This window comes from Triturus cristatus, chromosome 7, assembly GCF_964204655.1.
Source record: "Triturus cristatus chromosome 7, aTriCri1.1, whole genome shotgun sequence".
Taxonomy (NCBI): Eukaryota; Metazoa; Chordata; class Amphibia; order Caudata; family Salamandridae; genus Triturus; species Triturus cristatus.
The window spans coordinates 824,139,679-824,154,517 of NC_140590.1; positions in this window are offsets into that span (position 1 = coordinate 824,139,679).

A 14,839-nucleotide genomic window follows, 5' to 3' on the forward strand; every position below is an offset into this window, starting at 1 on the left:
CTGTTCAGTTATCATGATTTAATTTGCAACTGTAAGTAAGTGTAACAATGTTAATTGTTTTAATGTTATTGACTTTCCTGTTGGGGCTGCATTATATAATAGAACAATGTACAGAGCTTCTCAATTCAAAATAAACATTTTGAACTTACATAGACTTGGTGGTATTTGGTGTGGACTTACACTAGTGAGCAAATTAAAGGAAGGGTGTGCATGTGCATTGCTTCCACGACTGAGAGGTTGGGTGTGTTATGTTCTGGGTTGTCTACTTGTTGGGTATCTTGGGGGGAGGGTTCGGAGACCTAATAGTTATAACAAAACACTACTATAACTAGTCAGGCAGGGGATTGTGGTGGGTTCTGAATTTCTGATTGAGGTGTGTGAGGAAGGTCCAACCTACCATCACCAACATCCTATTTTCTTGTGCAAAGGTCTGTATGTGCAAAATCTCTACAACAGTAGTAGTATGTCCTATCATATCAAAATAGTAATAAATCTGATTGGGCATTTGTTGGTGTGAATTGTCAAAGCCTCAAGATTAACAAAGACTCAAGATCAATAAGACTAGAAGTAGTACAAGAGGACGACCCAAAGGACTGGACTCAATGGCTAGAGCTACTGGTGAATCTGAGTTTTATTTACAACCTTTCAAATAAAGAGTGGCCAACTGGGGCAAGCTTAGCTACTACAGTACAGACAGACTGATAGTAGTAGTAGTACAGAGAGTCATCATAGCAGAGGCAGGGATAACAAGATTTTTGAAACCGTACAGATCGAAGGATAATTGTTGGTAAAAAATAGCATTGGGAAACTGAAACAATAGTTCGGGAATAATATGGTGCAGTAAAAGTTATGAAATAAGAATTATTATTAAAAACAAGAAGACTTACTAGGGCCAGCAGAGGAGCCCTCGTTGGTGTCCTCCTGGTGGTGTTGTTCTCCCACCAACTGCCCACTCCCTCTCTGCCTGCCCCTGGGTGCTGAACAGGAAAGATATAAGAAAGAGACAAACATTGATGGATGGTGTCAAACAATTAAAATATTTTTAAAGAACGGTCAAAAAACACTTATGTAAATAACAATTGCAATAACTAAATTGACCAATCTCATCTGGTCAACAAGTAGTATCGGGGGATTCGCGGATCGACTACTTACTATTTATCAACAGTAATCCAGTCTTCCATTCTGATTCTAGAATACTAACTAAGCCTAAGGACGACGTACCACCCGACCTAGCCCACCTATTCTAGGCGTGCCAATTGTACATTAAGTATGCATTTCCACTTCTTTTAGTCCTCAACAATGCATATGGGCAAATGGAGGACACATGACTACATTTTTTGTATACACCACATTTTGGGTTGATTGATTCATGCTGATGTTCTGCTAGTGCTAAGCCAATTACCACCACTCATTGAACAAACTAGAAAAGGTTCTAATAAAGACTGGCGTACTAGCAGCACGTGACGTAACTGAGGGGGCATCACGCATACCACTAAAAAATTACAAACTCATACAAAGTAACTAAACCTAAGTATCAATCCGCCCCTATCTCTTAGTGACAGGACAAAGTAAGGACTAGAGTCACTATAGCATTACGTAACTTAATGTCTCTAAAATAAACTCTTACATAATCACGCTAAGCGAGCGCAAACGCAAAGTTGCAAACAAGTAAGATTAGTAGTAGCGCAGAGGAGCACCTGTGTCATAACAATCACAGAAGACTTTTAAACGTAATTAACCTGGAATGTAAGCAGCAACATTCTGGCTGGTTGGAAGAAAAAAAGATATTCGCAATATATAACACAGAGCAGAAGAACAGACACAAAGTAGTAATAATTAAATAGTTACTCACCAAGACCCGGGACCTCCACTCCTAGCAGGTCCAGCAGGTCCTGCTCACGGTCCAGGATGTCGGACCACCGGTGCGTCAACTGCGCCTGGGTGCGCCGGACCCCAGAGCAGCGCAACACTGCCCGACGCATCTTACCCCACCGCTGTCGACGCTCCCGGAGCCCGTACCCGGACCCAGGCCTGCCACCTGCTGCCAGAGTTGAGGGGAGGTGGCGCTGCACAAAGAAGATGAGTGCAGCCAACTCCACCTCCCCAAATAAGGCCCGTGCCTGCACCCCTTGTAGGCGCTGCCTTCCACAAGGAAGGCGGTCGCGGCTCTGGCTGCGGCGAGGATGAGAGACGGGGCGGGAAAGAAAAGGTAATAAAATTAAAAAAGTAAGTAAAGGAAATAAATAGCAGGCAATAGAAAGAGTGAAAAAGTAGCTAAAAAACAAAAAACAAGTCGACAAAAACCAAAAATATAGAAGCAGGAAAATAGTTAGAGAAATAATAAATAAAAAAGATTTTTAAAAAGTGGCTTCAAACAAAGGATTGGAAGGATACAGGGAGGATTGAAAATCAGGCCCCAGAACCATGCAGTAGAGTGAAAAACAAGATGGCCACGCCCATTGCGACCACGTGCGCAAGTTCGCGAGATATTTTCTCCCCAAGCAGGCAAAAAGCAACGCGAACAAGTTAAAGCGTTCTCGAACAGGAAACACGTACCGCGAAGGGGCGCGAGCATGCATTGCGCGACCCGGAACAGGAAGTAAGCATCGCGGGCGGGCGGGACAAGTGAAAACAAGATGGCCGCGCCCCTGAGCAACCACATGGGTAAGTTGGCGAGCCGCGATCACGCAGAAAATACCGCGAACAGGCGGGGGAAAAACTTCCGCGTCTTCGCAATATTTCCGGCGGGTTTGCGGAGATTTTCAACATTTTCGCGATAGTTTGCAAAAGTGAATTTCGCCCACCCCTAATTAAAATGTATAAACTATAATGAACAGAATATTTGCTTGATTAAAACAAATACTGGTTTTAAATACCTCATCTTGCTCTACAGTTGCACAAACTCCAAAAGTTGTTATCCACAGTACTGTTTTTGTATTGTCAGTCTGTTGTCTACTTTTGCAACATAAATGTGGATCCCTAATGTGCTGTAGATATACCTTTTCTCGTGTATATCTTTCTAAAAACTTAGACTAAAACCATGTGCAAAACATATGTGTGCAAAAATATAAAATTATAAAAAGTGGGATTATGGCGGCTGTATGAGATCTAATGATTTAGGTAAAGTTTGTTGATGACGCTTGTTTTTCTTAAATATTTACAAATTTTGAATATCTTAAGACAAATCTATTTAAAGGCAAGTATAAAGTTCTTCAGTCATGTTGAGTCCTCCTGGGGACTTAGTGTCGAGATCCAGAATATATCTGGTCTCCAGACGCCTGAGGGCTTTTCCCCTGTCATCCCCTCTCTTTTTGAGTGGGACAGTATCCAGTAGATTAAATTTTACATCTGCTGGATTCGCTTTGTGCATTTCACCAAAATGTCGGGCCACAGGGTATGAGGCGTCTTGGTTTTTGATGGCTCTGATGTGCTGGAGAATTCGCTTGTGCCCCTGTAGTATCGTACTGCTTACATATCGTAGGGCACAGGGACACTCCAGCACATACACCCCATAATCAGATTTGCAAAATAATGATTTGCCAATCGGTCAATCAGTATCGCTGAACGGAGTTTTGTAGGATGTTTTCTTAATCCAGAATTGGCAAGCCTTGCAGGATTTACATGGGTAGAAGCCCTTTCTTTGAGACAGCCATGTTCCCTTTGTTTGGCTCAGGAGGTCGTTACTGACTAATGTGTCCTTCATAGATGGAGCACTGCTATATGTAATTAATGCATTCTTAGGGACTAACTGGCCAATGGTGGGATCATTAAGGATCAAGGGCCAATTTCTTTCTGATAATCTTACTGATGGCCTTGGCTTGCTTGTTATATCCTAAAATGTAAATATATACATTTATAGATACACATACATAGAGAGAACATATTGTCAACATTTTTATTTTACATCCCATGAAAAAAACGAAATCTAAATTAGGGTAACCAGGGAAGGTTTGTTGATTAAGAAGGAAAAGAAAAGAAAAAACAGGACCCGCATGTGGTCAGACTCATCACCACTTCCAGTGGCAAGTCTGGGGCCCTATAAAGATGCTCAATGGACACTGGCACTGGCACTTGGTTAAGGTAGACCCGGTCATAAGCAGCACCATGCCACCTCTTCCCCTAGTCACTTACCACAAATCTAAATCCTTGCAGGATTTTTTGGTCCACAGCTATACCAACACATAAGAAGACAAGGGATGCTGGTTACAAGAACAGAATGGGTTCTACAACTGTGGCAGATGCAAAGCCTGTAAGGGGAGCAGCAATCAGAAAGAGTATCTCATTTACCCACGGGAAAGGCATGCCACATAAACAAGTTTATTACGTGGAAGTGATTATGTTATCTATGTTTTGCAATTTCCGCGTGGATACCCGTATGTCAGCAGCACTATCTACCCTGTTAAGAAAAGAGTTGTAGGACCTTATAGAGCTATCAAGAATGTTGATGTCAATTACCCGGTTGCTAGGCACTGGGCAAGAGTCCACAACCAGAATGATGATCTGCTGTCGTATTTTGGTATTAACAGGGTAATGAAAAGTGCACAAGGAGGAGAGACTCAGGGCCTGATTATGAAATAGGCGGTGTGGGAGTGGGCAGCCACGCCAGCGTCCCAATCCCGAACTGCCAAACTTCACCGCCAGCCCGATTAGGAGTTGTCTCCTTGTCTGGCTGGTGGTGCTTTGGCCGTCCCAGGCGGTGAGCCTTAGAAAGGCACAGCAATGGGAATGCCAAAGCACAGGGGGTACAGGCATACAGAGAGGCACAACATGTCCCCCCCTGCATGAATCCCCTGGCGCTGAGGCAACAGGGGGCCCTGTAGGGTCCCCTTTGTTTCTTCACCACTACAGTTTTCATAGCGGGCTCACCTCCATGAAAACTGTGGCAGTGAGGAAACTCCTAATATGTTCAGCGGTGCCGTAGTGGCACCGCCAGCATATTAGGGCCTCACACAATTATGCCACCACCGCTGGATCCATAATCCCTGGTGGTTGTGGCTGGCCTGTGGTGGTGGGACCACCGCACTCGTAATGCAGCTGTTCCTGCCAAACCATCGCGTGTTTGGCGGTCCGATGGACCGCCAGACTCATAATCAGCGCCTCAGACTCTTGGAATCTGAATACATTGTTCTGCTTGGGAGCAAATCCCCGGTAGGCCTCAATGAGGATGAGGAACTGCATGTTTATGTCGGCTGATATGACAATTGGTGTGTGCTGGACCTATTTCTTCTCTCTTTTTCCTGATTATGACTGGGTAGTATGAGCAGTTCTTTCCATTACAAGTTGACCCGCACCTATTTTTACTTATTTGTTTGTTGGATTTATTGTACTTTTTCCAATGGTGAAGATGAAAATACTTTTCACTTTGTGTTGGTGTGGGTGATTTTTCCTATTTTTGTGTGAGTGGGTGAGTGCGCCGTTTGACTTGCATGATTCCAGAGATATGATGCGGGTTTGTTCGATATTGGGCTGGGGGGGGGGCTCAGGTTTTGGCTATATTTACCTTTGCAGTAGTCCATTGTTAACCACAGCCAGATCCAGTGGGATGGCTAATTTAGCCACTTAACTAACAATAAGAACCCCATTTTTTTGAGCAGTCTAACTTTGGCATATAGCACTTTGTGTATCTCCGTAGCCACTGGGCAAGGTCCATGGCGCTAGGCATCTCAGCCAGTTGGCTGTTATACCACTAGAACTGGCATGTTTAGGACAGTTTAACAATGTCACATCTGACCACACATGTGGGTTGGATTTAATTCCACTTTTTTGTTATTTAATTTTACTCTTATTGTGCCATCACTATACTTCTATTTTTTTTCATGGGATGTAAAATAATTATTTTTTTGACAATATTTTCTCTATTTATGACAACTGATTTACAATCAGGTACTATATGAAATATAGTTTGTTTTGCTGTATGTATATTTCATGCCTGCCATAATGTTTTGAATTTCGTTTCTGTCTATGGCATCACCTATTTTCTTCATAGGTGATTGGGCACATTGTTTTTCGTAGGCCTTGCCAAAGCCCCTGTGAGGGTGAAACACATAGCCACAATAGAATTTTGAAAATCGGATCTGTGGAGTGTGAGTATTTACTGGAGTCATATCTCTGACACCGGTTCTTTGTACATTTTGAAATGGGCCCTGGACCAGCTTGCTCGCATCAGCCCTGCCTTAGGTAGAAGCGACCGGACTTGGTTGCAGGATTTCCCTTTCTGATATATATATATATATATATATATATATATATATATATATATATCAAGAGATCAAGAGAGTTCACTCTCGAAACGCGTTACGTTGGAATAAAGATCGCTGTTGAAAAACCCTAACCGAGAGCGCGCTTTACTTTGTAACTGGAATCAAAATTATTGCCGGCTGTGGCTCTACCGGATTTTGCGCGCCACCAGACAATGGGCGGATATCCTATGAGGAGCTGAATTAGTCGGAATATATATATATATATATATATATATATTCACTTAAAAAAAATAGGTTTCACACATGTTATAGTTAGGTGGATATTTCACTCGTAAAAAACCAATGAAATTCCCCCGTTATAGGTTTCACACATGTTATAGTTAGCTGGACAGTTCACTCGTACAAAACCATTGAAATTTCCCTGTTATAGTTAGTTCAGATAACTATAACTCGCGCGCCCGCAATCCTGCTCATGATGTCACATATTACATCACTCATGACATGGTCAGTGGCATCACTCATGACATCACTGATGACATCATCCTTGTGATAGAGTGGCGGTCGCGCGTGTTATAGTTATCTGAACTAACTATAACGGGGGAATTTCATTGGTTTTTTACGAGTAAAATATCCACCTAACTATAAAATGTGTGAAACCTATGGTTTTTTAAGTGAATTTGCAAGGTTTTTTAAATGCTAATTCCTAACTATAACGTGTGTGAAACCTATGGTTTTTTCAGTGAATTTGTACGGTTTTTTAAATGCTAAGTTATGTATTTATTAATATTCAGATAACTATAACTCGCGCGACCGCCACTCTATCACAAGGATGATGTCATCAGTGATGTCATGAGTGATGCCACTGACCATGTCATGAGTGATGTAATATGTGACGTCATGAGCAGTGGATTGCGGGCGTGCGAGTTATAGGTGGACTTGAGGCAACACTCCAGGGGTGATTTTCAAAAGAATTTATTGTAATACTTGTGCAATATAAGGACAGTCTACGCTTTTCCGTGAGTTGCCTTCTACAGGACCATAGTGTCCTGATGTCTACCTAGTCCTTTTAAACTGATTGTCACCTTAGTCCATCAACAATGTTTACTATTCTAGTCATTACTTGACCTCATACTTGTTGAGCCATTCATTCATATTATTTAAAATTATATTCATGTAAAGTACATAAATTCCATTGTGACTTGGTCAGGTTATTTTTTTCATATGAGACATTAAACGTTTTGGTCACAGTAAAGTACTCAAGTATACAGAATTATCATTTCTATATAGCATACGTGCTAATAACAATCACTAGACGGAGGAGCCCCTCCTATCTATTTGTGTGTTAGAGAACAAGTTGATAAGGATAAAGATATATTGGAGTTAATAGGGATTGGGATGAGTTCACAGCAATAGAGACAGTATTGACAGTAGTGTTGTGGGATGTTCCACCAAGGATCCCAATACGAGGTTCATTCTAAGTGCAATAAACAGTAAATCCTAAGAAAGTGCAAGTCCATAGATGTTAATAAAGTGCTATTTAGTAATTGGTTATTATAAAAGTTATTTTTAAAGTGCGTATAACTAGCAGCAGTATGTTTTTTATATATATATATATTATGTGCAAAAATACATTTCTATGGTGGAATTTAAGAAGCGCAATATATGATTTGTTTCTCAGGTCTTAGAATTGAAATTGTATTTACCACCAAATAAAGTTATAGTGCATGCTTAGTGACTTAACCTCTGGTGCATAGTTCCCAAATATTGAGTTTTAGTGATCCAACTACTATTTTCATATCTTATGGTTTATACATACAAATTGTGTTTTACAAAATCTTTTATTGAAAATAATCTTTTCGTGTAACCCATTTTAAGCACAGCCATTTTACTCAGAGCTGTTAAATTAAATTGTTGTGTGCAGATGGATACACTCTAGTGGCCCTCCATTCCATTATAACAATGAATATTATTTAAAATGTCATTGTTGAATTATTGCATTTTGCTCACAACCTGTAAACTGTGGACTATGTTCGTCAATTGATAAAGTGCTGGTGCATTGATAATTATCAATATTTGTTTCATAAAATGTATAATAGCTTTCTAATTCCACTTGCAACTATTGTATAGGATTGATTTTACTGGAGATATATTTTACAGGACGTGTAAAGAGTATAAGGACGTCTGAGATGCACAATTATTTTTTAGGAACTGCTGTCTTAAAGATGTACATGTAGTTCCGCATCCAGATTATGTCCCATTGGTATTTCAGTTCCCATTTGGATTATTAATCTGAATTCTATTTTTTGTAATAATAGTTCGCTATTGTCACTTCTCTCGTCTTTATTTGTGTTTCATTCCAAAGTACTGAAGATTTTTTACTTCACCTTGATGTTCTTCCCACAAGTGTTGTGCAATTGGATAAGTACAGTATCTGTTTTTTATGGCCCGTAGATGTTGCAAAATTCTCGGTTTCACCTTATTGATAGTACTTCCCACATATTGTTTTTTACATGGACATTTCAGGACATAAATTACAAAGTTAGTATTGCAGGTAATGTGTTCATTTATCTTTTCTGTTCTCAGATTCTGTAGTTTATATTCCTTTTGGTTTATTCCATATTCACAGCCTTTACACTTTGCACATTTACAGAAGCCTGATTGACTAAACCAACCTGGTTTTATTGCCTATTTGAACAGGGAAATGAATTTTAGTTAAAATATCACCCAATGAGGCAGTTTTCCTGTACGTTATACTTGGGAAATCCATCAAGTCTTCAGTCAAGGTTTCGTCAGATCTTAAAATTCTCAAATGCCTGTGCATTATTTGTTTTATCTCCTTCTTCGGTTTATTTTAGTCTATGATTAGTCGAGTCTTTTCTCCTTCACTATCTGTTAAAACTTGTTTTGGTCCCAGTAGTTCATTTCTAGATTTCATTGATGCCCTTCTCATGGCTTCATCTATTACTGATGTTGGATATCCTCTCACAAGGAATCTGAGTTTCATCTCAGCTATTTCATCACAGAAATCAGTGTCTTCAGAGCAATTTCTTCTGGCTCTTAGCATTTCCCGATAGGGGATGCTCCACTGTAGTTTTTCATGATGCCCACTATTGCCATGTAAAATACTGTTGCATGATGTTTTCTTTCTATGCATTTTTGTGCAAAGCCACATGTCTTTCATCATGACTTCTGAGTCCAAAAACATGATTCTTTCTGAACTTATTGTCTGAGTAAATGTCAAATTCAGGTTGTTTTCATTCAGGGATGCAATAAATAGTTCCCAAATAATAAATAGGCTGTCTATAAACAAGACTATAATTTGACATTTTCCAATTTTGATAGGTTGTTCTCAGTCCAAAGGATTTCTGTTTCCCAGTAGCCCATGAGGAGGTACACATAGATGGGCGGAAACTCAGTCCCCATTGCAGTTCCCTGTTGTTGTAATTAATGACTGCCATTGAACAGGAAAACATTGTGTGTGGTGCAAAAATGCAGCATCTCAATTAATCGGTTTGAGTGTTCAAGATGATTAATTGATCTACCCTGTAAAAAGTATTGGACTGCTTTTATTCTATCCTGATGCTTAATAGAAGTATACAGTGAAACAATATCAATTGTTGCCATGAGATAAGTGGTCTTCCACGGTATGTTCTGGATTTTGTTTAAAAAGTCCATTGAGTCTCTTAAGTAGGAGGGAAGTGCTGTAACATATAGTGCCAAGAAAATATCTATATATCTGTAAGTGTTCTCTAAAAGGGAGTTTATCGAGCTGACTATGGGGAGTCCTGGTGGACTGGTTAAACTTTTATGAATTTTCAGGGGAAAATAAATTGTGGGGGTTGTAGGATGTATTGTTTTCAAATATTTATATTCTTCTTCATCAATTGGTTCTTGTTGGTTTCACATTTAAAAATGTTCATGATATTCAATTTTCACTTCCTGTGAGGAGTCTGTTCTGAGTTTAATACAGTGCTGTCTATTCCTTCGTTGTTTCTCAGCCTTTATTTGATACTTTTCCCGATCTGGTATTACTATATTGCCACCCTTATCTGATGGCTTTATTATAATTCCGAGAAAGCAAAATACACACAATTGATGGACAGAATGCAGAACAAATCAAAACATTCTCCCCCAGTCAAGTGATCTGGGTTAAATCCATCATTCTTTTGCTCACCATGCCACCCCAGTTTAGACCTGGCCATATGCAAATCAGTCTTGACCCTGTACCGCATGGGAACAGTCCAACCCAAACTGCCAAGCCAGGTCCTCCCTGTACCGGACACAAGCATCCTAGGACCGGTTTCGGGGTTTCACCCCTCTTCAGCCAGGATAGCTTGAATCCAGTGGCACAGTGAGCCCGGGACCTACGTAGGCATACCCAGCGCACTTAGGACGAGAAAGCAAAAGACACACAATTGATGGACAGAATGCAGAACAAATCAAAACATTCTCCCCCAGTCAAGAGATCTGGGTGACATCCATCATTCTTTTGCTCACCATGCCACCCCAGTTTAGACCTGGCCATATGCAAATCAGTCTTGACTCTGTGCCTCATGGGAACAGTCCAGCCCGAACTGCCAAGCCAGGTCCTCCCTGGACCGGACACAAGCATCCTAGGACCGGTTTCGGGGTTTCTCCCCTCTTCAGCCAGGATAGCTTGAATCCAGTGGCACAGTGAGCCCGGGACTTACGTCTAGGCATACCCGGCGCACTTAGAGCGAGAAAGCAAAAGACACACAATTGATGGACAGAATGCAGAACAAATCAAAACATTCTCCCCCAGTCAAGAGATCTGGGTTAAATCCATCATTCTTTTGCTCACCATGCCACCCCAGTTTAGACCTGGCCATATGCAAATCAATCTTGACCCTGTGCCTCATGGGAACAGTCCAGCCCGAACTGCCAAGCCAGGTCCTCCCTGGACCGGACACAAGCATCCTAGGACCGGTTTCATTATAATTCCAGCATCCTCTTTTAAATCTTTTATTGCCAGTCTTTCTTTAAGGGTGGTGTTGGCTCTGCTATGTCTTAGGTTTCTCCGGACTAATGGGTTCAAGTTTTCAATTACGAGTTCTTGGAACAGGTCTATCTTTTTTCCTGGTGGTAGCTGTGGACAAAATTTTGAAAGTGATTTTAGTCCACTGGCTCCTCTTTCTCCAGTATCAATACATAATTCTGACCAAAGCTGTATATCCATTATTTCACTTTTTTGGGTTATAGATGGTTCTCCTGCCGACTCATTTCCCAGGTGTACCAATGTGTTCAGACATGGTAAATCTTTACATGTCAGGGGAAAGAGATTTTCCACTCTAAATAATTGAGTTTTAGGGGGGTGATGTGTTTGAAAGAATTTTTTCAATTTCATTTTTCTTGAGAACTTATATAAATCCATTCCTAAATTGGCTAAATCCATTTCAGATTCAGGGCAAAAGGAGAGTCCTTTATTCAAGATTTTTATTAGATCTCCATTTAAAACTTTCTTAGATAGGTTGACAACTAGATTCTCTTGATTCAATGTTTTTTTTAGATTTATTTTCCTTTTCTTTTCTGGGTTTTGATTTTCCATCTTTCTCTACTTCTTCTGGTTTTGATTTTCCTCTCCCCCTGCCAGTTCCGACAGGTATTGCTTTCCACCTCCCTCTCTGTTGCGGGTTTATACGGACAAATCGGAGTTCCCCTGAAAAATCAACCTTCCCTGGTTGGAATCTTCATCCGCTGAACTGATTTCAGAACTATCTATGGAGGCATCCGAAGTTCATTTGGATTCTGTTCCTTTGTCCATTCTAGCTCTGTTCCTTAGACCATCGTATTTACATGAAAAAGTGTAGATTTGTTCGTCTTGATAGTCAATTTGATCCCGATTAAATTTTCTAGCTGTCCTTTTTTCTAGGTCAGCGTCATGTTATTCTATACTTTTTTCCATTTGATCCAATAGTCTCACAAGTTCCTCATTTATTTGATGTTTTTCCAGTTCTTTTTCCAATTCTTTTATTTTGACAATTATTGTTTCCAGTTTTCTCGCAGCTTGTACAATTAAGGTGAGCATTAATTTGAATGAGCATTCATTCGTATCCTCTTGCCAGGTTTTCATGAGATCATCATCCAAATTATATAAAGTGGGTAAAATTAAAATTCTTAGTCATCTAGGTATCCTTTTATATTCTATATATTTATTTAATGATGTAATCTCCCACCACTTGTTCAATTCACGTGTGTGAGCGAGCACCAATTCCTTCATAATTACACTCATAGTTCAATTTTTATCCTCAGTTTGCTTTGCATGATCGCATGAGGCTATCCCATTTTTGTCATTTAAGAGTTCACTTGCTCTTTGATGCCCTTGTTGTCTCCGTTCTGCCATCTTATGTAAAACTCCAATTCCAAATATTGAAATTGTTTCCTATCTTTTTTCCAATTCACCCCTGTGATTTATTCACATTCTTTGTCCTTTTCTTCATTATGACCGCAAAAGCCTTGAATGATCATATATATATATATATATATATATATATATATATATATATATATATATATATATATATATATTACGTACTGGCAGTCGCCAGTAGGTAGTTATAGTTAGGACCTAGTTTCCATAGGAAAAACGTTTTTTGATTTGCCAATAACTTTGGCGCCGCTTGACGAATTTTCACAACTAATGGGGCGGTCACGTCAGCTGCTGTCTTGAAAATTTTTGAGTGATCCGTCAAGTGGGGGAAAAAGTAAAAGGGGGGTCCCAAAACGCTTTTATTCTCCATGTTAATTTCCATAGGAAACTTCAGACCTAGCTACAGCCCAAACTGCTGAACGGAATTACACCAAATTTGGCAAAATGATAGCTCTTGGTTCAGAAAGCACTCTTTTTGTTAAATGGTGTAAATCCGTTCAGTAGTTCCTGAGAATATACAACTGTGGCCACGGTGGATCCCCAAACCCTCCCGATCTAGTTCCTGAAATCTGATTGGCTGCCAACACTTCAAACCAGGAATTGTTGGCAGCCATCTTGTAAGAACAAATGTAAAAAAACAATAAAAGGGCGCAGTGTAGAAACACTCTGACCCCCTAGGACTGTTCAAGGGGTCCCATAGGGACCCTCAGGGCCAAAAAAAGTATTTCTTTTTCATTTTCAGCACGATTCGCGGTGGATCCGCGAAATGGCGGGATTCGCAGTGGATCCACTAAACTGGATGAAAGATTTTTTTTAAATAAAGCACGGACTCCTGTGCTTCTTTTCCTTTAGGCCCGGGTGGGCCAGGACCCGGGAGCAATCAAAAATAGTAATGTGGGGCCCTGTGCGGGCCCCTGCAGCCCCAGGGACCACCACCTACCCAGGGCTAAATGTACAAAAATGTATGGGGGGCTCCACCCACCCCACGCAGCCCCGGGAACCGCCACCTCCCGGGGCTCTGTTTACAATAATAAATGAGGGAGCTTCTGCCCCAATGCAGCCCCAGGGACCACCACCACCTCCCCAGGGCTATGTTAAAAAATAATGTGTGGGGGGCTCCAGACCCCCCGCACAACCTTGGTGACCAGCACCTCCCCGGGTCTATTTCAAAGATGGGAGGAGGGCTGCGCGGCCCCCCTCCTGGAGCCGTAAATGGCCCTCGGTACTACCACCCCGCAGGGCCGGCTCTAGCAATGTCCCAGGGTATCCACCCCTAGGACATTGCAGTTTGATATGGCATGGCGGGAGCGGTGCTCCCGCCATGCCATAGCAAACACTGTTTCACTTCATGGAAGGGAGAGCATTGAAAAAATGCTCTCGCGTCCATGAAGCCGAGCAGAATTTGGGCAGAGGGAGCTGCATGTTTGCAGCTCCCTCTGCCCAAAAGCATGCCGGTACCCACAGGATGCGGGGAGCCGGCAGGGATCGCGGGGGCCTTGAGGCTCCTCCTGCGGTCCCTAATGACTTGGCCAATCCCTGGGGCATGGGGTCCCCCAGGGTCGAAAATGGCCTGAGGGGGGACCGCTTGGCCCCCTCCCTTTTTATTTATTTTAAAAAACATGTCCAGGCCCTTAAAATATATTTTTTTTCAAGGAGTGGCGTGGCCCGTGGATATGGGGTCCCCGGGCCGAAAATGGCCTGGGGGAGAGGGGCCACTTGGCCCCCGGCCCTCTTCCTAAAAAATAAATGTTTGTAATAATTTGCCAGGCCTCGTCGAATGGGGTCTCCGGGGAAAACTCGGCCTGGGGAGGGGGGGCCGCACAGCCCCCCTCCCCTTTTGAATAAAAAATATAAACAAAGGCCTAGCCCCGGGGATGGGGTCCCCAGGGCCGATATCAGCCTCTGGAGAAGGGACACGCAGCTTCTCCCTTTTTATTTTAATAATAAAGAAAATGGGTGAGGCCCCGGGTCCTCGGGCCTGAAAGGGTCAGGGGAAGGGGGCCACAATGCCCACCTTCCTAAAAAAAAAAAAAAATAACCAAAGCTGGCAACTTGCCGGGGGCCCCGCCCTCTTTCTCCACTACTCTGCAAACGCACCTCCAGGCACGGTCTTGGTTGGGGGATGAAGTCCCCTCCGCTCCTAAGGGGCCAACTAGTCCACCCATTACTTCCTGTAAGCCCCACACAGTGGGATTGTTGAGAGGTGGTCGGAGTCACGCCCCCTTTTTCCACAACTCAGCGCCTCTCAGCA